Genomic DNA, 26,283 nt, shown 5'->3' on the forward strand with positions numbered 1-26,283 from the left:
TCGCATCTTATTCGTGTATGTATACTATAGATTTATTTATTTATTTACTTATTTATTTATTTATTTACAATACCTTACAGGGCCCAGAGGCCATTGAGTAAGGGGGACGAACAAGGATATCATAATAAATGCAAAATATACAGGTCAAAAAGGGAAAGGAAAAACATTGCACAGGGCTAGTATTAAAAAGCAGCAACAAACATAAGGGGAAAGTACAAAAAAGAACTGAAGTATACAAATGCAGCACAAATGTCTGACGCATGACTAAAGAAAAAAAAATAAAGCAGGGGTTCACAAAAACACAATAACCAAAAAGCGTGATATTTTATACAAGAGAAGGTTTAACGTCACGGTGTCACTTGAAAGTATTCGCGCAGCTGATCATGGAATGATTGATGGTTGCATATGGATGCAATATTATCGGGAAGATCACTCCAAAGAACGATGGCACGTGGAAAGGCTGATGAATTGAAGGCTTGTGTTCTTCCGTGTATGCGCTTGATGCTGTACTGATTATGTAAACGGCTCGAAATGCGTGACGGCGCTTCGAGAGGTAACGCAGATTGCCTGGTGCAGTGACGATATTTATGAAATAAGCATAAAAGAGCGACTGAACGACGAATATACAATGGTTCAAGAGAAATATCAAGTTTGATCTGGGTGTTACGCTCGAAAGGGGACTTTAGTTACGTGTAATGAAGCGAGCGGCTCTATATTGTACGGATTCTAGCAAGTTTATTAAGTAGTTAGGTCAGTTTTCGAACATTGTTAGGGGAATTCCGCAAGTTTCGGAGCAGATACCCTAGTGTCCTTGACGCTTTCGCACAAATGGTGTTGACATGCGCGGTCCATGAAAGAGTATGCGTGAGATGAATGCCTAAATACTTGTATGATGATGCCTGAGACAATACCGTGCTATTTATGAGATACGAGAAATTAGAATTGGTACGCTTGCGGCCTGAAAGCGATAACCTTTCATTTATTCGAGTGAAGTGGCATTTGCCATTTATTACACCAACTGGAAATTAGGTTAAGGTCACTTTGGAGGGCGACATGATCATCCATGGAATTAATGGAGCGGTAAATGATGCAGACATAAGCAAAGAGTCATAGACGTGCCCTGGGAGTCAAATTTGCGACCTTTCCTTTCTTTTCCTCTCTTTCTTTTGGAGGGTGGGGGGGGATTCGATGGCATTAGTAGAGGCCTTAAAGACATTGCAAGTTAGTAGCAAGAGTAAACAATATTTAATTCCGTTCCTCACTTAACAGCGGCGACATTACTCGAAAAAAAAAAGGAAGTATACGCATTTTCGCAATCAGATTATGGCGCTACAGGAGCCCAATTCGTTTCTTAATATCCTTACCGCCGAGTTCCTGATGCCGACAGCAAGGGCGCGGCTATCGCGAGAGCCAATGATAAAGAGTAATAAAAACAATACAATAGAGAATGAAAACAATCGGTATGCAAAAAAGAAACGGCCTCAGATGTATCTGCCACATACAGAAGAATTTGCATCGTCGAGCGGCAACGTATACGTGCATTCTCGCCCAATCCTTCAGTTCTCGTACGCGCAACTATAGTAGAAATGTTGCACTGAACTTCCGCCACCTGCACACTGGATTCGAATACAACGCAATGGTATAGTACAGAAGAGTATAGGACATGGTCTGCACAGTATCCAAGCATAGGAAAAGTCCCACTCGACTACGGAACCCACTTCCAGAATCTTTCAACGCGTCAACCATGTATTGGCCACTAAGCGGTTCCGCATAAGAGTTCATTTTCTCCAGTTACTGAAGTTTCAATCGCCAACGAGTTAAAAATTTTATAAAGGAGAGGCAGCGCTGAAGAGCTGCGTCTCCACGTAATACACGCCACACTCTTTTGGAAGGAATCATTGGAAGCGATTCAGAGCAGGACAGCTGCGTTGCGGTTTATGAGCGAAGCAAAAGAAAAAAAGAATACAGCAAAACGCGAGCAATTTGGGCTTCGTCAAAGAGCCTAAAAAAAAAACGCTCGCTGCAAAAATGAGCACCCCGGAAAACGCCAGGCTTGGCAGGCAGCTGCTCTAAGAAGAGCTCAATGTAATTGGTCGCGAACGTCACGAAAACTTCACGCACCACCGGTTCGCGTCCAACGGGCATACACATACGTCGCGCCCAGTTCTGAAGTGACGCAGAATTCAGAGAGAGAGAGAGAGAGAAACAAAAACTCACCTTCGGTTGGACAGGCCCCGCGCCGCAGCACGCCCGAAAACGCGCGCGCACTTTCACTGCATGGAGAGAGAGAGAGAGAAAAAAGAAGAAAAAAAAGTGGCGTAAGTGAAGTGGAGTGGGGGGGGGGGGGCGGAGAAGAGGGCGAAGGCACATTAAGCATGAAAGCCACGAGTGCACGCATCGAAAGCGGGCGCAGGTTTTCGCTCGGAAAATTTCGCAACTGCGTCGTTGGACAACTTAAGCGAGCCTCCGGACAGCGAACTGCTATACGAAGCGCGGCGGCGGCTCTGTTGAAAGGTTGGCCCGAAACGTAGGCACCACTTGCGAGGCGCTGTTAATTTCAAAATTCGTATCAGAATTGGAAGCGACGCGCCGAACGCGCCGAAGTATATATACGGACAGAGACGTCCTGGCAGCTGTCTGCGCCGATTATCGAAACTTAATAGCGCTCCTCGGCACGTTTAATAGCGCGCTTCGAAAAAGCGGTACACGTCTTCGTTCGGTTCTCGTATTCTGCTTTTGTGCCCGCATCCGTGGCGGCGCGAGTAAGAGATTACGAAACGATCGGCCGCCTTTGGAACGCGCATCAGGGAACCGTATTCACTGAAGCGCTCTCACTGGTTATAGGCAACAGCGCTTCCTTATTGGCCACCGCTCGGGTGGACGAAACACGTGATACGGGGAAAATTTGCCGCGGAGAAATGTCCAATCACGGGAGGTTTTTGCATTCGTCAGAGAAGTTAGTGAAAGTGTTCATTGTCAGGAAACATGATGTACCACGTCGGACAGAGCGACCAATACACGACGTGACAGAGGCCGCCGCTACCGTTATCGTGACATGCAACAATAACAGAACGCAACAGTAAAGGAACAAAAAAGAAAGAAAAGAGGAGTCCGCTCTAAAAACTATCTGTCCCTGTGGCGGTGCCGTGAAGGGTACTACATAGAGGCACTATGGCGATATCACATTTCGACTGCGTTTTCATCTTTATCAGTCGCTTGCAACAGTTGACCGGCCCACAAACACCAATCATGCAGTCAACGCCCAATAATTGAACATCTAATGTGGTGCGCACCTTCTTGCACAAATGTAAAGTTTACAATTAAGCGTGCCAGTTCTCGCATTCAAGGGTAACAATGGTTACCCCGATCTTACCTTATAGAGTTATGTCGTCTCAGTTATTCTTGTGAAGCCTAAAAGCTCGGATGACCGGAGTAAAATTTACATAAGCAATTTACCCGCGTCAGCGCAGAGCCGGACATCGTGTTCTTACAACATGTATACCTACGCGATTACTACGCGTATACAGTCTTGTAGCTGCCATAAATAAAATTTCTTTAATTCGAGCAACGAAGGCGCGTCTGGGGAAGGAAGGAATACACTAAAAGCAAGCCAAACTTTATAAACGTGCTTATTGTCCATTTTAAAGGCAACCTGCGTTCTTTGTCTTTGATAACGGTGGCACTTGTGCTACAGCTTCGACAGCATGGTTATATTTCGCTAAGTCTGGTGCTGGCACCGACGTTATCAGAAAGTTAAAAGAGCGATATACATTGAACTTCGCCACCAGATGTCATGTTATAGAGGCTGTAACGTAATCACGTTGCTCCGCGGTCAGCTGTATTTAGAACGGAAACAGCGCTAAGAACGGGAATAGAGAGAAACCGACAAAACGCTGTCTGTCTCTTCACGTTTCTTCCGCCGTTACCGTTATAAATACCATGTATATATACCAACTAGCTCAACAGCAAACCCTTTTGCAGTCGCCTGTAAACAGTTCGCTCCTCTAACTGCCATTGATGACAAGTTTCGACATGCCGAAAAATTACTTCGGACATCCAAACTCAGTCGAATATTTCCATTATATATAAGGCAAAAACGAAAAATTACACGTGTGGGGATGACAGCATGGATTCTCATGTTGCCTAGTGAACAACTTCTTTTTTCTTTTTTCCTAGCCCATTTGTTCTGTGCTTTCAAACTAGAAGTAAACTGTCTCTTTGTCTAGATATGAACACCTGCAGCTTTATGAAAGTTGCCGTGTTTATAATGTAACTACAACTTTTAAAGTGTGTTCGTACATACGTGCACGAATGCGCGCAAGACGCAGGTATGTGCGGTGCAATTCTTGCGCGCCAGCATCAAGCGCAATAGGCGAGTACGCGGACAAAGGTGAAGCCACAGGTGAGCGGGCTACCGGTTGTCGTGTACCACCGCCCTCCCTCAACTATTGCACCGCTGTCTTATTAGACTGCCATGCATCCGTTGTAAGGAACGTTCTCGGGGCCGTCTGAGTGTGCCAAAGCACTTGAACAGAGCATGCATGCATTCATTCATTCATTCATTCATTCATTCATTCATTCATTCTTTATCTGCTTTAGGCAAGAAAAAAATCATCATAAAAAATAAACACAAAGAGAAAGCCTAATGCCATTGACAGGAAACCTCGACAACGGTGCACGGAAGGACGCAGCGCAGGCGTTGTCGCAATTATAAACGGGCACCAGGTCGTGCGGCCGACTCCGTTTTGAGCGGCTTCCGCCAGTGACAACTATATAAGGCTGAAATATACCACGACGCCGAGTGGCAAGGTGTGTTTGCGGTCCCATCCTTTGCAGCTCATCACTGCATGGGCTTCGTCGTGATGCACCTCCCCCCCCTTTCCCCCTATGTATATATATATATATATATATATATATATATATATATATATATATATATATATATATATATATATATATATATTTATTTATTCATTTATTTATTTATATTATGAGCGCTATCTCCTTTTTAAGGTTATTTTTTTCTTTTCTTTCGGGACCACTGTGCGAGAGCTTTCTCGAGGCCCCGAGAATGTCGCTTCCTGGCGACACTCGTGACAATGTCATTGCCAGCACGCGCTTCGTGACGGAGTGCGAATTAACAGCCGGCGTACATTGCACCCGGTGTGGACGCTGCACACCGTAAGGAAGTGTTCCGCTACACCGCTGTCTTCAAACATATCTAAACAATAACACGGGGTCACGCGGCACAAGTGGAGAAATAGCAATACGGCCACGCACAAAAAAATAAATGATGTACACACGTAGCGGATGAATGAAGTCGTCTTTTTCACACTGTAGTAACATTCGCGTGACTATAGACAACCGCTTTGGTAAATGTGCGCCTTCTACAGTGCCAATTTTGCAATAAAATTGAGAGCTGGCAAAACAATATCGACTATAATTGTATACTTAAAACGGAAAGCAGGGTGAAGTTTGCGACTGGATTGGCTACACAGTGAGCTTACTAATATCAACTCGGGACAGAACTGCACAATCTGACCACTTGACACCGATAGAAGCCAACAAAAACAAAAATATCACCAACAGCGGTTGAGGGGGTAGGGTGAATCGAACAGGGGGCGATGGCGCCAAACGTTATCTCTTCAAAGTCTTTCAATTCCGCAGCTACATATATAAAACCACCGTTTATTCTGTTTCTAATCTTTAGCGTCGGTGATACAATTCCAAAGTTCACGATGGCCTCAACGTGCGAATAAAATACGCGATACAAAGACGACGAAATAAAAGATGAAAAAGGAAAAGAACAAAAGTATCGGAGCTGATAAAAATATACTTGCACACTACAAGGCGGAGACGCCCGATAGGCGAAATTTCAGTCCTCTTATCTCCGTTCGCTGTAATTCCGCACGTCATATAGCCACTTTCACAAATCAAATGAGCGGTACACCGTCGGAAAGGAATTACCCACGTATAGATGCCATTACCGCCTGACCAATTAACACACATTACAACAGAGAAGCACTAACGCTAATGGCGCAGTCTCATTTGACTTTTTAATCACGACTGCATGCATCCTTCAATTGAATAATGAAAGTGCTATTGAAAGCGTCAGACGCACTCACTTTGCCGACGGGTGCTACAGGGGAGACATGTTAAGCAGTCGCACGACGTACAATACTGGAGCAAATACAAACAAAGCACAAGCGCGGAAGTCATTTGCATATAGGCTTTGTTTCAATTTTATGCAGGCAGAGCCAACGTCAATTGTAGATCTCACTTTGCATGTATTCCAGGGCTAAGACTGATTATGTCTGCATTGAACGACGTGATTCAAAACGACCGCGGCAAAACAGCAAGAAAAAAAACGATAAAATGTGGTTGAGGTGCTGCGTGAACCTGAGGGAACCAAATTATATTTGTTCAAGGTTTTCAACTCCGCAACTACATAGGTTACAGTGTGTTACCAGGCGAACCGGGGACCGTGCTTACTCAGATAATACAAAATTTTACACGACAGAAAAACAAAAGAACAAACAAGGCGGCGTGTGCTCCTGATAAATCTCCCACACTCACTCACTCTCTCTATCTCTCTCTCACACACACACCCACGCCGGTTATGCACAAAGATGCACTGTTCAGAGGCATACGTATACACACACGAATTAGCAAAAACAGAAGTGAAGCGGGAACTCCCTGACACATCAAATAAAGGGTGTTCGATTAAGCGGTGGCCTAACCACGACGACAATTAATTTTATGCCGTCGAGGGCTCATTGAATCGCAAAAGTAAGCCGAGGCTCGTGACTATCCAGTTTTTCTTGCTCCTCCAGATGCCTCACTAGCGGTATAGAGAGCGAGACAAAAATAAAAGAAAAATGGGCGCGCAAGAACTATCCAACTATGTATTTTACCCAGAAAGGCTTTTACATTACAACTCTACAAAGAATTATAAAGTTACGAGACTTTACTGCAACGCGCCCGCGCGAGTCCCCATACCGCGAGGTCTTGGAAAGCACACACTGCCACCGAAGCGTCGCAAGCTGAGAGAGCGGTCGCCTTCTCTCTACAAAAACACGTAAGTCGAACCAAGAACACAAAACCGGACCGGCTTTCACCGCGCCTTCGTCGCTGACGGCTCCATATATGAGGGCGATTCAGAAAGTATCTGCCCCCCCCCCCTTTTTTTTTTATTAGCCAAAATAAGGTACGTATACACGTAATCACAAATATGCGTACTATTCTCCGTACCGTACACTATTTTTACACAGTCCCAACACCGATTCAAACATTGCAGCATTAAATTTGAGATGCCCCTGTGGTAGAATTCATCCGGCTGACTGTGGAACCACCGTCGGACTGCTGTCTTGGCTTCATCGTTGCTCGTGAATCGCTGTCCTGCCAGGAACTTCTTCATCGGACCGAAAGCGTGGAAATTACGACCGGGGAGGGGGGGAGGGGAGGTGAGGTCGGGACTGTATGGTGGGTGGTCCACACTCTCTCACTGCAACGGCCGGACCTTATCGGTGTTTCTGACTGCCACATGTGGCCCCGCATTGTCGTGGAGGATAACCACGCTGTCCACATCGGGAATCCCTCGGCGTTTTCGCGTGATGGTAGCCAGCAGAGGTAACAAGGTGGAACAATAACGGGCGGCGTTGATGGCTGCACCTTGTGACACGAAATCCAGCAACAGCGTTCCTCGGCGATTCCAGAAGACCATTTCCCAAGAGATGGCACTAAACGGATTTTCTTTTCTTTTTCTTTGGCACAGATGAACCTGGATGTTTCCACACGATGCATGCTCTGCCGATTCGTTTCCGGTGTGAAATGCAGTATCGACGTTTTGTCGCCAGTAACAATGCGGTCCAGGAAACTTTCACCCTCCTCGGCATACCGTCGCAGATGTTGCGTTTCGCCTGCGACACGTGGTTTTGCCGGCGCGACTGCGGCGGGGCGGCAGACATTTTGGCCCGATCGTCGTCGCCGCAACACTCATCGGCAGGTGTTTCCAGGCGCGACTGCGGCGATGCGACCGCCAAGGATCACCCTCTCATTCCAGTCATTGTGCCCGAAACAGGCGATGCCAAAGCAGGGATCATCCTCTCATTCCAGTCATTGTGCCCGAAACAGGCGATGCCAAAGCAGGGATCATCCTCTCATTCCAGTCATTGTGCCCGAAACAGGCGATGCCAAAGCAGGGACCATCCTCTCATTACAGTCATTGTGCCCGACCGGCAGCGCTACAACAGGGTGCTACGAGATCGTGCTCGACAGGGTGCTACGAGATCGTGCTCGTCATGGTGCTACGGCATCGCTACGACAGTGTGCGTCACCATTAGCCCATTGTACATTCACGTGCTCGTCTTTTGAGGGGTTCCTTCTTGCCCTCAACTGCGAGAGTATAAAAACAGCTGCCCCCGGACGCAAAAAGGAGGGCTCCGATTTCTTCTGTTGAGTGAAGTGCTCTCCCGTCTCTCTACTTCGGTCAAACCTGACCGCCAACTCTTTGCGATGTTAAAATAAACAAGTTGTTTCGTTGTTACCAGTCGACTCATGCTTTGCCGGGACCTTCGGATGCTTCCAGTTGTACCCCAGGCCGCCAGGCCAACGCTACCCTTGGGGCTTGCGACCCAGGTACAACCACGGGCGTCAGCGCCGAGTTCCCAACAGATCGTACCAGCGGTCGGATCCCAAACATCTGGTGGCAGCGGTGGGATCGCGACAACGGAGGCCAGCAGCAAAGAGATGCAGTTGACGGTATGCTGAGCAGCTCAACGACGATCCGGGAGCAGTGCAACGAGCCCTGTGTGTCGACTGGTTGCCTGCAGCGGAACGACTGCGCGGAATTCCTGCCTGCGAGGTTTGGTGAGTGCGGGACTTTCTTCTTCTGAGCTTTGCCAGGCTTTTGTTAGTGTCAGAAACAGAGCTGGTAATTGTGGTTGTCGTTGCTGCCGGGTTAGTTTGCGGCAAGACAATAGTAAGCAGTAGAGAAAGCAGCATTCAGAGCAGCCATGGATTTGAAGTCGTTGCGCAAACCGAAATTGTTGGAGCTTGCAAGAGAGTTGGGTCTGGATGTCTCAGACAAACTAAGAAAACCTGAACTGCTAAAGGCTATTCTTGAGTTAGAGGCTGAGGATGACGAGCTGTCGGAATGCCTTGAGACCATTGAAGAGAGGGAGACTGCAAAAAGAGAAGAGCGTGAACGTAAAGAACAAAAAGAAAAAGAAGAGCGTGAACGTAAAGAACAGAAAGAGCGAGAGCAACAAGAGAAAAAAGAAGAGCGTGACCGTCAACACGCTTTGGAAATGAAGCGTCTCGAGATAGAGATGGAACGCGCTCGTAATGGAAGTCAGGCACACGGTGCAGGAGAACGAGTATTGTTCAAAATGACTGACCTGATGCGGCCGTTTAAGCTTGGAGAGGACATTGGTTTGTTCCTGGTTAACTTTGAGCGAACGTGCGAGAAGCAGGGGTTCTCTCGGGAAACTTGGCCACAGCGCTTGCTCACTTTGTTACCCGGCGAGGCGGCCGACGTAGTCGCTCGCTTGGATAGAGAGGAAGCAGAGGATTTCGACAAAGTAAAATCGAGTCTGCTAAAAAAATACCGGCTGTCTGCGGAGGCGTTCCGTCGGAAGTTTCGGGAAAATGAGAAAGGCAAAAGTGAGTCATATACAGAGTTTGCGTATAGGCTTATGTCGAACATGCAGGAGTGGCTCAAAGAAGAGAAAGCGTTTGGTGACCACGATAAAGTTCTGCAGTGTTTCGGGCTAGAACAGTTTTATAGTCGGTTACCGGAGAACGTGCGATACTGGGTCTTGGATAGGCCAGACGTTTGTACGGTGGCTAAAGCCGCTGAGCTAGCCGAGGAGTTTGTGACGCGTCGGGCTCGCGGAGCTAAGGACGGTCAAAAGGGTGAATTTGGCTCGAAGTTTGAGAGGCCGAAGTTCACGCCCATGAGATTAAAGGGGGACACGCGTAGTGCGCATGCGAGCGAAAGCAGTCCGACCAAACGTAAAGAGACGGCGGCAGCCAAACGCAGAAAGCGGTTCGAGATGAGGCGAGCGCGCTTGTGTTATACGTGCCAGAAGCCGGGTCACTTTTCGGCGCAGTGTCCGGAAACAACCCCAAAAGTTGTGTTTTTTTCAATAGGCAGCACTGACGAGAACATGAAGCTTCTCGAGCCTTACATGCGAGACCTCCTCGTGAACGGGAAAGAGTGCCGAGTGCTTCGCGATTCCGCAGCTACGATGGATGTAGTTCACCCGTCTTACGTAGAACCCCATATGTTCACGGGCGAGTGCGCATGGATCAAGCAAGCCGTGGAAGCTCATAGCGTGTGTCTGCCGGTAGCAAAAGTGCTTATTGAAGGACCTTTCGGAGCGCTTGAGACGGAGGCGGCAGTGTCATCTATGCTGCCCCCCCAGTACCCGTACCTATTTTCAAACAGGTCCGATCACCTCCTGCGCGAGAAGGGGCTTTTGTTTGGTGAAGCTAGTGTTCAGGCCTTAACCAGATCGAAGGTTCGGGAGCTCGCTGCAAAGGCGGTAGTTGCGGGGCCGACGTTATCAAACAACGAAAAAGGGTCAGAGGCGCAGCAAGCTGATATTCAGAGCACGCCCGAACTGAATAAAATTGAGTCTGTAGCGTTGAAGGCGCCAGATACTGGAGAGGAAAATCCCGATACGGGAAAGTTAGAAGAGCTATCTACTGATTTGCTCATCGCGCCTACGTCAGACGGACTTGATAGGTTGCTAAAAGTCAGCCGGACGGCTTTGATAGCCGAGCAAAAAAAGGATGGCAGCCTAGAAAACATACGCTGCAATGTCAAAGAAGGTATCGCCAGGAAAACTGCGCGTTTTGTGGAAAGAGGTGGAGTCCTGTACCGGAAGTATCTAGACCGAAGAGGAGTGGAGTTCGATCAGCTGATCGTGCCTCAATGCTATCGTCAGGATCTGTTGCGCTTGTCGCATGGGGGTTCGTGGTCCGGACACCTAGGAGTTAAGAAAACTAAGGACCGTCTCTTGCAAGAGTACTATTGGCCAGGGTGTTTTCGGGACGCAGACCATTTCGTGAGGACATGTGACACTTGTCAGCGGGTGGGCAAACCAGGGGATAAATCGAGGGCGCCGTTGAAATTGGTACCTATCATTACGGAGCCTTTTAGACGGCTCGTTATTGATACTGTGGGACCTCTGCCGGTAACAGCCACGGGGTACAGACACATTTTGACTGTGATCTGCCCAGCGACAAAGTTCCCTGAAGCAGTGCCGCTTAAAGAACTCAGCTCAGTTGAGATAGTTAATGCACTACTGTCCATATTTGCGCGAGTTGGTTTTCCTGCGGAAATCCAATCAGATCAGGGCACAGTGTTTACTAGCGCTTTGACGACAACTTTTCTCGAAAGGTGTGGGGTAAAGCTGTTACACAGCTCAGTGTACCACCCACAGTCGAATTCCGTTGAGAAGCTCCACTCCGTCATGAAGCGCGTGTTGAGAGCGTTGTGTTTTGAACATCGAACTGACTGGGAGCTGTGTCTGCCTGGGGTGATGTTTGCTTTAAGGACCGCGCCGCATGCGGCTACGGGGTTTTCGCCAGCTGAACTGGTGTACGGTCGCTCGCTTCGATCTCCGCTTCGCAGGCTTCGAGAATCGTGGGAAGGTAGGGGCGACGACCCAGTCGTGGTGGAGTACGTGCTTAAGCTCCTCGAACGCTTAAGAAGGGCACAGGAGTTGTCAGGTGAAGCAATGACAAAGGCCCAGCAGAGGGCCAAGGTTTATTATGATCGGACAGCCAGGGCCCGTCGTTTTGAGGTTGGCGATGAGGTCATGATATTGCGCACATCGCTAAACAACAAACTAGACGTGCAGTGGGAGGGCCCAGCGCGAATTGTTCAGAAACTGTCGGACGTTAACTACGTGGTAAGTCTGCCAGGAAAGCGGAAAGCACAGCAAGTTTACCACTGTAATCTGCTCAAACCTTATAGACAAAGGGAAGCAGTGGTGTGCATGATGGTAAACGTTCCTGAAGAGCTTCCGGTCGAGCTTCCGGGACTAGGCTCAGTGACGAACAGGGAAGACACCGGTCAAGTCATTAGTGACCTTATCAGTAAAGCACCGCTGTCGCCCGAGCAGAAAATCGAACTACACCAGCTATTACAAGAGTTTCAAGGTCTGTTCTCTGAGAGGCCTGGTAGGACTTCTGTACTTACTCATGATATAGAACTTACCTCCACAGAGCCAGTACGATCCAAGGCGTATCGGGTGTCACCCCGCCAGAGCGATATTATGGAGGCTGAGGTAAAGAAAATGCTACAGCTCGGTGTTATTGAGGCAGGTGAGAGTGATTATACCTCCCCTTTGATTTTAGTTGAGGTGCCGGGCAAGGAACCTCGTCCTTGCGTCGACTACCGCAGGCTTAATTCCATCACTAAGGATCAAATTTATCCGATCCCTAACATCGAGGAGCGCCTTGAGAAAGTTAGTAGCGCTCAGTTTATTTCCACCCTAGATCTTGTCAGGGGTTATTGGCAGGTTCCACTTACAGAAGAGGCTAGTAGGTATGCGGCGTTCATTTCACCAATGGGAACATTCCGTCCTAAAGTGTTGAGTTTTGGTTTGAAGAACGCGCCATACTGTTTTTCAAGCCTCATGGATAAAGTGTTGCGGGGACAGCAAGAATTCGCTTTACCGTATCTAGACGACGTAGCGATATTCTCCGCATCCTGGTCTGAGCATATGACACACTTGCGGGCAGTGCTAACCCGCCTGCGCGAAGCGGGCTTGACAGTCAAGGCTCCTAAGTGCCAGTTAGCACAGGCCGAGGTTGTCTACCTCGGTCACGTGATTGGTCAGGGTCGTCGCCGCCCCTCTGAAATAAAAGTGGCCGCTGTGCGAGACTTTCCGCAACCGCGCACAAAGACCGATATTCGGTCGTTCTTAGGTGTCGCCGGCTACTATCAGAGGTACATCCCTAGGTACTCTGATATCGCGGCTCCCCTGACGGATGCTCTAAGAAAGACAGAGCCTCAAACAGTCGTCTGGGACGAGACAAAGGAAAGAGCTTTTAGCGCCCTAAAGAGTGCCCTAACAAGCCAGCCTGTGCTACGATCGCCAGACTATACAAAAGGGTTCATTGTTCAGTGCGATGCTAGTGAGCGAGGCATGGGCGTTGTACTGTGCCAACGGGAAAATGGAGAAGTAGAACACCCCGTCCTGTATGCTAGTCGTAAGCTGACCAGTCGTGAGCAGGCGTATAGCGCCACCGAGAAAGAGTGTGCATGTCTCGTGTGGGCCGTTCAGAAATTGTCATGCTATCTAGCCGGCTCGAGGTTTATCATTGAGACGGATCACTGCCCTCTCCAATGGCTGCAGACCATCTCTCCCAAAAATGGCCGCCTCCTGCGCTGGAGCCTCGCTTTACAACAATATTCCTTTGAGGTGCGTTACAAAAAGGGGAGTCTCAACGGTAACGCCGATGGCTTAAGTCGAAGCCCCTAACGTAGGAATCAGCCTCAAAATTGTTTGTTACTGATGTTTTTTTTCCTGAGGCAGGATTTTTTTTAACATATTGCTTTTGTTTAGTGTTTCAAAGTGATGATATGCTTTCTAGTGCAAGTTTTCAATTTGTGGACGCGTTCTGAGTGATGCTAGACTACTGTAAGGAACTAGGCAGTGGTATAAAAAGGGGAAAGAGCCTGGCAGGGCTTAGTGAGGGTTGTGCCGTGCTTGCTGACTGAGCGGTTGAGTTTCAGCGTAGTTCTAACGCTTACCGGGAACGAGAACAAAAATGTGAACTCTCCCGAAGTCACTTTGCAGTGTCCCGTGCGAACCTGAACAAGAGAACGAGGCCTTCTCTGTGCGCTGCGCTCCAGAAACGTCGAGGGACGCCCGACTTCGGTTATGAGCATCATCGAGCGACATCCCTCCGGACAGCGGATGCAGTCCCCTGTCCATCGGGATCTCCTTCCCCCGGCGGGGCGGTCTGTTGCGTTTCGCCTGCGACACGTGGTTTTGCCGGCGCGACTGCGGCGGGGCGGCAGACATTTTGGCCCGATCGTCGTCGCCGCAACACTCATCGGCAGGTGTTTCCAGGCGCGACTGCGGCGATGCGACCGCCAAGGATCACCCTCTCATTCCAGTCATTGTGCCCGAAACAGGCGATGCCAAAGCAGGGATCATCCTCTCATTCCAGTCATTGTGCCCGAAACAGGCGATGCCAAAGCAGGGATCATCCTCTCATTCCAGTCATTGTGCCCGAAACAGGCGATGCCAAAGCAGGGACCATCCTCTCATTACAGTCATTGTGCCCGACCGGCAGCGCTACAACAGGGTGCTAGGAGATCGTGCTCGACAGGGTGCTACGAGATCGTGCTCGACAGGGTGCTACGAGATCGTGCTCGTCATGGTGCTACGGCATCGCTACGACAGTGTGCGTCACCATTAGCCCATTGTACATTCACGTGCTCGTCTTTTGAGGGGTTCCTTCTTGCCCTCAACTGCGAGAGTATAAAAACAGCTGCCCCCGGACGCAAAAAGGAGGGCTCCGATTTCTTCTGTTGAGTGAAGTGCTCTCCCGTCTCTCTACTTCGGTCAAACCTGACCGCCAACTCTTTGCGATGTTAAAATAAACAAGTTGTTTCGTTGTTACCAGTCGACTCATGCTTTGCCGGGACCTTCGGATGCTTCCAGTTGTACCCCAGGCCGCCAGGCCAACGCTACCCTTGGGGCTTGCGACCCAGGTACAACCACGGGCGTCAGCGCCGAGTTCCCAACAGATCGTACCAGCGGTCGGATCCCAAACACAGACGATTCAGTGCAGCAATCATTCGCTTGCCTTTCACCACGTCATCCTACTGCTTAGGCACTCATCGATATGAGACCTCGCGGTACCCTAAAGACCCGTGAACGATCCCGTAAACACTCCCCTACGAAATGCCAAGCTTCCGGAATATGTCCTTGCAGTGCAGACGCCAATCCGCTTTCGCCATTGCATGCACGCGGGAAATGTCGTCGTCAGTGAGCGACGCACGCGGCCTCCCCGAATGCTCATTGTCATGCAAGAAGTTTTCGCAACCTTTTGCGAATTCACAACACCATCACCTCACACTCCTCAAAGTGAGGCACCCTTTCCCCGTACGTGGGTTGCATTTCCCTGTGGATATCGATGGGCGTTATGTACCTTGCTCCATAGAAAACAAGTCACGCTTCGTTGCTCGTACGCCGTGGATGTGTGAAGCACAACCGCCATGTTCAACAACTGACAGCAGCGCCGTGCCGAGGAGCCAGATAAGGCCAGGCCAGTCCAACAAAGGTCCACCGCTGAGAACGGATATGCTGACTTTGCATTTACAGCTGTGATTTGACAAAAAAAAAATAGTGGCAAAGACTTTCTGATTCGCCCTCGTAGCTTCTCCACTGCAGGCACAGCCCGAATCCCCCAAACACTGAAACAATACAGCATACGGTAAAATTGTGGGCTTTGCGGGGGACCATAACATTTCTCACAAAGGGTACTGGGACAATGCGTAGCTCTGAAGGATAGTAAGTCTGATTACATTAACGTTTCTTTGTTTTTGTTTTATAGTGTACCACAAGGTTCACAACTTGCGCCCCTCCTATCCCTGATCTGCATCACAGATATTCAATCATGCGTTCAGCCGCTTATTCAAATGTGCTTATTCGCTGATGATTGCGTAGTTTACACAATAATAAATATCAGAGAGGACTAATTAAAACTAAACGATTCGCTAGTTTCAATACAAAATTGGTGCAACAAATGGGGGCTGAAAATGAATGCAACAAAAACTACCTGTATATCCTTCACGCACAAGAAAAATGCGTTTCAGTTTACGTACACAATAAACAATATCCCAACTCAGAAAATGCGGTGAGGTCACATATGTCGGGTTCACTCTTACAACAAAATTAAACTGGCAACCTCATATAAATAACATATATGACAAGGCTCTAGGTAAACTACATTTTTTGAGGAGAAAATTTCGAAACCCACCTCCTACTGTTAAATTAAATGCGTACAGAACTCTCATTAGACCTGCTTTACAGTATGCTGACGTAATTTGGCCCCGCAGGAGGATCATTTAGCCTACAAACAAGAACCCATGCAAAACTTGGCATTGAGATCCACATATTCGCAATATTCTCGTCAAACGAGCATTAGGAGTCTGCGCATCAAGGCTAAGATCCAACCCCAAGCTTAACGCAGAACGGCTTCCAGAATAAAATTTTTATACTTGCTTTATCACGGCTCCTATCGAATACCATAAGCTACATATATTCAAGCGCCGTTCAGACATTCAGCCCGAACGAGTCATAATCAATCAATAAGTCACCATCCCCCTCATAATAACTCTCCCAAGTACTCTTTATTCCCACACGCCATTTCCCATTGGAACACGCTACCCACAGGTCCCGTAAACTACTGATCTGTCAATGCATCCATTAAAGGTATTCATAATTTGCAGTTTGAACGGTAATAACGTTATTGGTGTTATCTATATTTCATATGCAGCCTTTTGGGGCTGCATAGCCCTTACAAAAATGACTTTAGACTGTCTATAGAAAGTCTATAGACTTTTCATAGACGACCTTTCCTTTCTATAGATTTGGACTTTTGTTGATATAAAGTCTATAGACTGCCTATAGACGAAAGTCGATAAAGTTTCTATTTCTTTTTGTCTATTCGCAGTCTATAGACGGTCTATAGAAAAAAGTCGATAAGGTGTTTGTTTCCTTTTTGTCTGCTTCCCCTCTATAGAATGCCTACAGACGAAAGTCGACACAGTCTCTATCTATTTTTGTCCATACTTTGTCTTTAGACTTTCTATAGACGAAAGTCGATAGGGTTTCTATTTCTTTTTGTCTATTCGCAGTCTATAGACGGTCTATAGAAAAAAGTCGATAAGGTGTTTGTTTCCTTTTTGTCTGCTTCCCCTCTATAGAATGCCTACAGACGAAAGTCGACACAGTCTCTATCTATTTTTGTCCATACTTTGTCTTTAGACTTTCTATAGACGAAAGTCGATAGGGTTTCTATTTCTTTTTGTCTATTCGCAGTCTATAGACGGTCTATAGAAAAAAGTCGATAAGGTGTTTGTTTCCTTTTTATCTGCTTCCCCTCTATAGAATACCTACAGACGAAAGTGGATACAGTCTCTATCTATGTTTGTCCATACTTTGTCTATAGACTTTCTATAGACGAAAGTCGATAGGGTTTCTATTTCTTTTTGTCTACTCGCAGTCTATAGACGGTCTATAGAAAAAAGTCGATAAGGTGTTTGTTTCTTTTTTGTCTGCTTCCCCTCTATAGAATACCTACAGACGAAAGCAGACACAGTCTCTATCTATCTTTGTCCATACTTTGTCTATAGACTTTCTATAGACGAAAGTCGATAGGGTTTCTATTTATTTTTGTCTATTCGCAGTCTATAGACGGTCTATAGAAAAAAGTCGATAAGGTGTTTGTTTCCTTTTTATCTGCTTCCCCTCTATAGAATACCTACAGACGAAAGTGGATACAGTCTCTATCTATTTTTGTCCATACTTTGTCTATAGACTTTCTATAGACGAAAGTCGATAGGGTTTCTATTTCTTTTCGTCTACTCTCAGTCTATAGACGGTCTATAGAAAAAAGTCGATAAGGTGTTTGTTTCCTTTTTGTCTGCTTCCCCTCTATAGAATGCCTACAGACGAAAGTCGACACAGTCTCTATCTATTTTTGTCCATACTTTGTCTTTAGACTTTCTATAGACGAAAGTCGATAGGGTTTCTATTTCTTTTTGTCTATTCGCAGTCTATAGACGGTCTATAGAAAAAAGTCGATAAGGTGTTTGTTTCCTTTTTATCTGCTTCCCCTCTATAGAATACCTACAGGCGAAAGTGGATACAGTCTCTATCTATGTTTGTCCATACTTTGTCTATAGACTTTCTATAGACGAAAGTCGATAGGGTTTCTATTTCTTTTTGTCTACTCTCAGTCTATAGACGGTCTATAGAAAAAAGTCGATAAGGTGTTTGTGTCTTTTTTGCCTACTTCCCCTTTATGGACTACCTATAGACGAAAGTGGATACAGTCTCTATCTATTTTTGTCCATACTTTGTCTATAGACTTTCTATAGACGAAAGTCGATAAGGTTTCTATTTCTTTTTGTCTACACGCTGTCTATAGACGGTCTATAGAAAAAGTCGATAAGGTGTTTGTTTCTTTTTGTCTATTTCCCCTCTATGGACTACTTTTAGACGAACGTCGATACAGTGTCTATTTATTTTTGTCCATATACTTTGTATATAGACTTTCTGTAGACGAAAGTCGATAAGATTTCTATTTCTTTTTGTCTACTCGCAGTCTATAGACGGTCTATAGAAAAAATTCGATAGGGAGTTTGTTTCTTCTTTGTCTACTTCCCCTCTATATGGGCTACCTGTAGACGAAAGCCGATACAGTTTCTATTTATTTTTTTCCATACTTTGTCTGTTGACTCTCTATATTATGGACAATAGTCGACAAGGTTTCTATTTTTTTCTCTACTCCTGGTGTATTGAATGTCTATAGAAGAAAGTCGATAATATGTAATTCCGAGTTCCCATACCCCCCGCCCTCTGCGAACGCGATGATATGGCACTGGTTCATGCACGACGGCACCGCAACCCTGGCGCGGCGGGCAAACCGTGCAGACTGCTATTCTGCGTTCGGTGCAGCTGCACCGAACGAGGATCGCGGCGGAGCAGGCACCGTCCGAGTCACCAAGGTCTTCCAGGCACCCGAAGGCCCTAAACCTGGCTGCTTCCCGGACGTACACTTCGCGAAGACCAGGTGGTGAAGGTCAGATGGTGAAGATGTGGCAAAGGGGGTGAATAAGTGGCGAAAGCCCGCAGACCAGGTGGTGAATTCACCACCTCTGAGTTGTCGTGGTCTTACATGTCTATAGATTAACAATAGACAAACATCGTTAATCTGGGCCCAACCCGTGTACGCTGTAACCAAGCGGAGGTACCGGTGGATAATACATAGCTGCATTTGATATAAGCCACTAAAGTTGTATACTGCTGAGATTGCTATAGAGCCTATTTGTAGACTTTAGTATACACATAGTGTATACCTCCGCATTTGTTGACCACATATGATCTACGCAGTCACTCTCGGCAATCCCAAGACAGTCTTCACAGTTGTCGCATCACTTTTGCGGCAGTAGAATAACGGAAGCAAAACGCCGATCCAATGGTTAAAATATATGTTATGAACGCCAGCTTCAGATACAAGTGGATTCGAAACAGGCATCAAGCTAACAGCAAAGACACTCGTAATGTTTGTAGCTGACAACGCGGACTTTGTGAATGTGCCATGAACCGATGTCGCGCATGTGGTGTTCGCGTTGTGTGTCGTCCGATTCTCGGATACTTTTCACATTGTCTTCATATCTCGGCTGCGTCACTAACATCGGGCGACTTTTGTTGCCTAATATCCTGCACTATAAGCTCATCAAAGTTTCTCATTCACTTAAAATAGGTGCCAAATTCTCTGAGCCCAGCCAGTATTTCGCCGGCGGTATGCCTGCGCAGCCACGCATATGAGTACCTCAATGCTGTACTGATTGCTTTGACCTATCATCGGAACAGAAAATTAGCACTAACATACGTGCGGGCATCACATTTAGCGGTACGCTGGAAGATATGCTACAGATACGCTGTATTACTCATCGACGCTGACAATAATGCGTCTAAAACGTCTGAAGGGCACCGTAACGGCTTTTACAAACAGCGCATTCATGTTAGCGTTCCAGTCTGATACGATAGCCCACAGCGTTTGTCTTACAACCTGCCAGCGCATATCCTTCGTCCACGAAAAAAATGCATAACGGAAAAGAAAAGCCACCCGTTCCGGCGCGCATGGCGCGCAGAGAGAGAAAGAGACAAAGAAAAAAATGAAGGAGGAAAAGGCGCTCACACTCCTCCGAGCGCGCACGCCCTCCGCGCGAAGCTCCTGCGCATGCTCGGAGTTCTTGCGCATGCGCGGCGGTGCGCCGTCTCAACGAGCGCGCCAGGCACGTAAACGGTTGTGCCGGTGTGCGGTGTCTCCCTGAACGTTGGTGTCTGTGTATGCGTGTCTTCTTTGTGGCATCACAAGTCAACTACATTGAATGGTAAGCTTTATCAAAGACGTTTTGCGTCAATACCTCATGATTATGTGAGCGCATTTCGTAGCGCGAACCGGCTGCACGTAGCGCAGGCGACTCGGGTATAGTGTCGGTTTGTCGTTGACATGGTTTGATAACGCGCTCCTGTTCTCGCTTCTACTATACGGAATGTTTTACGGCGAGCGATCGCTCGTGCTTGTTGATTTTATCATTATAGCTTAGGTGCGTAAAAAAGGAAGTACACCATGTTTTAACTTGATACTGAGCTACCACTAAGCGGATTGTGTGTGTTGGGCAGCCAGTGTGGTAGATCTCATTTAGTGGCGCTTGATCCGGCCGCGATGAATGCTGCACCGTATGTGTAGCGAAATTCTCGTGACACGCTTTACGCATATATCTCGAAATTGTGTTAGCATCAAGAATTTTCAAACAGACAGGCATAGTTGAATAACTGCTAGCGTACTAGGATGAAAGGCCGTGTTTGCGGGGCATAAATCAGCAGTGTGTGCGCTGCCGTTTTCGCATAGTTTAAAAGTAGCAGTATTTTTAATAATAATAATAATATTTGGGGTTTTACGTGCCAAAACCACTTTCTGATTATGAGGCACGCCGTAGTGGAGGACTCCGGAAATTTTGACCACCTGGGGTTCTTTAACGTGCGCCTAAATCTAAGCACACGGGTGTTTTCGCATTTCGCCTCCATCGAAATGCGGCCGCCGTGGCCGGGATTCGATCCCGCGACCTCGTGCTCAGCAGCCCAACACCATAGCCACTGAGCAACCACGGCGGGTGCAGTATTTTTAAGGTTCCTGGCAACCAATCTAAATAATTTTGGGAAGTTACAGCAAGCAAAACACGAGACTTGAAGAAATATCTAGTAGAAATCTCTAGATTCACCCAATCTATTTATATGCAACCACAAACGCTTTTGGAGCATGAAACCTGCGATAAGCTTAGTCACTTGCAGCTCCGCAACTTAGCCAAAAAAATTAGAGAACAATAAATTAGTCGCTCCGGGAACACCTTTACACGTTTCAAACTGAAGGCATTGCGTTTGACGGTAGTTGGAAGATTTGATTTTTGTCTCTTTTTTAAACAATTTAGCAGCAGAAGTTATCTTTCGAGCTATATGAAAAGCGCTAAGCGGCTTCCGATGCTTCGGCGTTCTGTAGTTTACGTGCTCTTAATCACAAGGCAGCTGCTGGCGCAGATTCGCATTGTGCTAATCGTGCATGGTATGAAGCCATTGTCGTGCGTAATAAGTGTTCCGGTTTTCATTACTGTTGCATGTAGCGCCGTCGTCTTGGACAGACTGCATACAATATGCGCTGTACAAAAGAAAAAAAAAAGAGCCAGATTATCAATTTGGTGGTCTTTTCTAAGTAGATAACGCACAGATTATTCAAATAATTCAGTGGGCATTGCATTTGTTCTACCCTTATCAACACACCTAAGAGATCGTAACATGTTTTAGTTGATAAGTAACCTGATCAGTACGCCCCCATTCATGTGCATTCTACTGAAAGTGTGGCAAATGTATTCATCTCGAAGTATGAGAAAAGAGACATTGCAGACTGTTCTAAGCGGAAGTAAATTGCAAATCTTAACGTGATTGTTCAAAACTGCAGTCAGTATGCCGAGCATGTTCGTTCGGCACGGGCATATTGTATTAACACCTGAAAAATGTGCACAGTCCAGCCGGGTATCTTTGTTTCAACAAGTATTATTATAGGAATCGTTTGGGATTCTCGCATTTCTTTTATTTTTATAAGTACACTGTGTGTCACATGAACCTGTCCTAAAACGAAACGTACCGTTGCTGGCACCGGCGACCATTACGGTTGTCTAACTGCTTATCATACTGTAGTATAACGAAACATCATAATGGTACTGATTAATATTCCCATGTAGTCTTTAGTCAGAGGTAAACAAAGTTAACTAGAGGCATAAGTGATGAGAGCAAATTATATTGAAAACTACTACTGAAGCGTAAAAATAACTAATTGTATAACTCATTGTATAGGTTTTTCCTCACATTGTTGCATTTGCTTTACGTGTGTCTCTGTGTCTTCCGTGCTGTACTCGTGTGGCCATCAATTACGAACTTGCCGAAGCCCTTGTCAGCTTTATTAATCAAGGGATTCAAGTCAGTTGAATCTAACACTGCATGTCAAGTGACTGACGTGTTATTCGTTTTATCTAAATATTATGGACTGGCAGTACTTGGCAAGCATTAAACCACAATATTTTTTTTTATTACGCTTAAGCTGCAGGCGTCATAGATTGCCAGAAAATTTTCGTGAGAACAGCCAGGGAAGGCTTGGAAAAAGGTCGGGAAATTTTAAAATGGCCACATAGGTATGCTGTCTTGTTATATGTCATACAAAGTTTCCAGAGAATCTCTGAGTTAAATATATTTTTAAAACGTTTCACCTGATAAAAATTGAAGGAAATTGGTTCCATTTATTGAAAAATAAAAGAAAGTCAAGCTTAGTGACAAGGCATTTCTTACTCAATATGTGTTTTTTTTGCGTTAACTAAACGTCCTGAACCTCGATAGCCTAGAAAAAATTTTCATCTTTCAAAGCACCTTAAATAATTTACTGTAATAGAATTCATTCGAACTATACTATCAGTTCTGTTTCCTAGGAGGTGCATATCTGTCGTGCCATGACACAAAGTGCTCGTGTGGTATTTCGGGTGCTCATGTGGTATACCTAACTTGGAAACCTGTTAGCACGCCCAAGAGGCCTCATTACCTGTAACAAATTAAGTGACCATATCGATACAATCAGCCCATCTGCCTTCCGTTGAAGTTATGGCCAATCACCCATTCATTTAAAAGTATGAGAAAGACATTTAAATGTGTATTAAGCAAAATAAATTACAATCTTAGGCATGATACTGTGAATATTCCAGTCACGTCTTCTGAAAATATCCCTCTGCACGGGCATACTTAACTACCAGCCAAAAAAAATGTACAGACAGCCCAACTGGGTAACGTTTCAGCAATAAATATAGAGACCATTTGGGATAAGTACAATAATGCATCATATATGAACGTGTCATAAAAGGGAACATACTGTTGCTGGCACGAGCAGCAGTTGTGACTGTTTAATTGTTCACCATACCATGCAATAAGACATTCTATAAAGGTCCTGATTTGTATTGACAAGCAGCCATTAGTCATAGTTAAACCGCATTAAGTATTGACTTCGATGGTTTGAGCAAATATATTAAGCTGCTTAATGAACACACAAAGAATATACACTTATTTTTGCCTCATATTGCTGCATCTACTTATTTGCAGCATACACCTGCAGCACCTTTGGGACTAATGACACAAAGGTCAAGGCCAGCCTGGCGACCATGCTTGCCAAGGAGTAGTGTAAATATTTAATCTGTTTCCATAATAGCATACGACATGAATTTAAGGAATTCATCTATTATATCGAGCAATAAAAACGGTGAATGCATTGCTGGCGCATTTGTTTTATTTTTCGCACTGCATGATTCAGCACTATATAAATTCTTTCTGTTTGTGCAACATATATGAAAGTACAGCTGGTTCAGAAGCATTATTAATCTACTAACGGTAATGCATAAGTGCAGATGAAAAGGAACAGGTGCACATGCATAAATACATTCAAAACTTTTTGCTACCGCATGTAAACAAAAATGTAAACTAACTTGTAGATAGCCGCTATGGAGTTATGGCCTTATACACTCTTTGTAGACTTGTCTATAAGATGTCTGTGTATGTAGAGTGCCTATAGATTTAAAAAAAAATTCATATTTGTTAACAAATGTCTGCAGAATGTCATAGAAAAAAAGTGTATCGGACTATAAAGTTCTGTTTTTGTAGACTGAAGTCTATAGAATGTCTATAGACTATCTATATACATTTGTATATAGACATTCCATAGACTTCAGTCTACAAAAGTAGAACTGTATATATAGTTCTACTTTTGTAGACTGAAGTGTATAAAATGTCTACGGACAAATCTCATCTGTAGACATTCTATAGACTTCAGTCTACAAAAGTAGAACTGTAAGCCTATACACTTGTCCATAGACAGTCTATAGACAGTCTATAGACTCAGACTTCTTATAGACTAGTCTATAAAAAGTGTATGGCCATAAGTCTCTAGACTGTCTATAGGCAGTGTATAGACAGTCTATAGACTCAGACTTTTTATAGACTAGTCTATAAAAAGTGTATGGCCATAAGTCTATAGACCGTCTATAGACAGTCTATAGACTCAGACTTCTTATAGACTAGTCTATAAAAAGTGTATGGCCATAAGTCTATAGACATTCTATAGACAATCTATAGACTCAGACTTTTTATAGACTAGTCTATAAAAAGTATGGCCATAAGTCTATAGACTGTCTATAGACTGTGTATAGACAGTCTATAGACTCAGACTTTTTATAGACTAGTCTATAAAAAGTGTATGGCCATAAGTCTATAGACTGTCTATAGACTAGTCTAAAGAAATGTCTATAGACAGTCTATAGACTCAGACTTTTTATAGACTAGTCTATAAAAAGTGTATGGCCATAAATCTATAGACTGTCTATAGACTAGTCTAAAGAAATGTCTATAGACAGTCTATAGACTTCATAGACAAATGTCTATAGACTGTCTATGGACTTTCTATAAAAATTTTTGTAAGGGAGTTATCCTAAACGTTGCTTCTCCTGTTTGTGCGAACCGCTTTTTTCAGCAGAGTGTATTTACTGAACATTACCATTTTTGTGCGTGCTTATGTTCTTTGTTCAGATACAATGGTACCATTTCTTTTCATTTTTCTTCTATTTTAAACGATTCCACGTTGTACCCACACCTGCATGGGGTCGACGAGGGCATGCAGTATTGCAAAATTAAAACAAATAATAAATAAATAAACTTTGGCGCTACTATTTATGAAAGCTGCAAGCATGGACGTTCAGTCAGTATGGATATATAGGGCAGGCATGGCACACGGATTTGCCTAAACTTGATCATTCGGGCTTCGGACGGCTTTGTGACTTTGCAATTATCGATCAACTTAAACAAGGTATCTCGTTACAAGCGCGACAGTTCGCAATGACTACGAGTGTGCGCAGAAATCGTTATTCCCTTGCCTTGTTTAGATAACTGTGATTGCTTGGAAATTTAGAAAGGCAAAGCACCAAAATTATAGCGCCACACGATTACAAGAACTCACATACTAAATCAAATTATGGGGTTTTACGCACCAAAGCCTCGATCTGATTATGAGGCATGCCGTAGCGGGAGACTCCGGAAATTCGGACCACCTGGGGTTCTTTAACGTGTGCCTAAATCTAAGTACCACGGGTGTTTTCGCATTTCGCCTCCATCGAAATGCGGCCGCCGTGGCCGCGATTCAATCCCGCGACCTCGTGCTTAGCAGCCCCAACACCGTATACCCACTAAACAACCACGGTGGGTACGAATCCACGCACCATACACCAGCGTCATTCCTCCTGGATGCTATTCTGAACATTGTCAAATTACGCCATATTGTCGAATTCTGCAATGGCGGCACTTTGATCCAACCAGAGAGGCCGTAGCAACCCTCTGGACCAATCAGCGCTCACAAGATGGCGAAGGACCAGGAAGTTCCCATACAGCCTTGAGCGTTGTGATCTCCTTCTGTATATTTTGCTGTTGCGCTTTTTTCTTTAGTGAATGAATAAAATCCTTTAAAAATTCAGCATTGTAGAGCAATCTGACAATAACCAGATTAGCGGTCACCGTAGCTGAACATGGCTGAACGCTCGCCGCGCCTCAGTTCCCTCTCAGAAAAGCCGGCGGCGTGATGACCACGCAACGCGGTGACAAGCTGGCGAGGGCGCGCGTTTTTAATGAAAAAGCGCGCGGTTAGGCGCGCTTTCCATACGTATACTGCATAGCCCGTACTTATGCCGACACGTGCACCTTATATGCGCCCACGCGCGTGCCTGCGCGGGCGGGAAACGAGGCAACAGATTTGTGCACACGTGTCACGGCCAGCGCAGCGGAAATAAATCTAAAGCAGCGAAGCGAAACTATACACTCAGACGAATCAAGCCGCAGAGCTGCAGGCCGAAGTTTCGGAGGCGCTGCAGCCCGCGCTGTGGGC

The 26,283-nt window shown here is 45.7% G+C and overlaps 1 long non-coding RNA gene across 1 annotated transcript in view; it reads right to left on the minus strand.

Annotated features, from left to right (window-relative positions):
* Window positions 1-2,221: 2,221 nt before the first annotated feature.
* The window catches only part of LOC142576068 (uncharacterized), a 318,466-nt gene continuing 294,404 nt past the window's right edge, over window positions 2,222-26,283 (minus strand). Inside the window, exon 4 of the long non-coding RNA XR_012826773.1 lies at window positions 2,222-2,273. This is a non-coding gene — a long non-coding RNA (uncharacterized LOC142576068). The remainder of the gene's footprint in view (window positions 2,274-26,283) is intronic.

This window comes from Dermacentor variabilis, chromosome 3 (genome assembly GCF_050947875.1).
Source record: "Dermacentor variabilis isolate Ectoservices chromosome 3, ASM5094787v1, whole genome shotgun sequence".
NCBI classification, from domain to species: Eukaryota; Metazoa; Arthropoda; class Arachnida; order Ixodida; family Ixodidae; genus Dermacentor; species Dermacentor variabilis.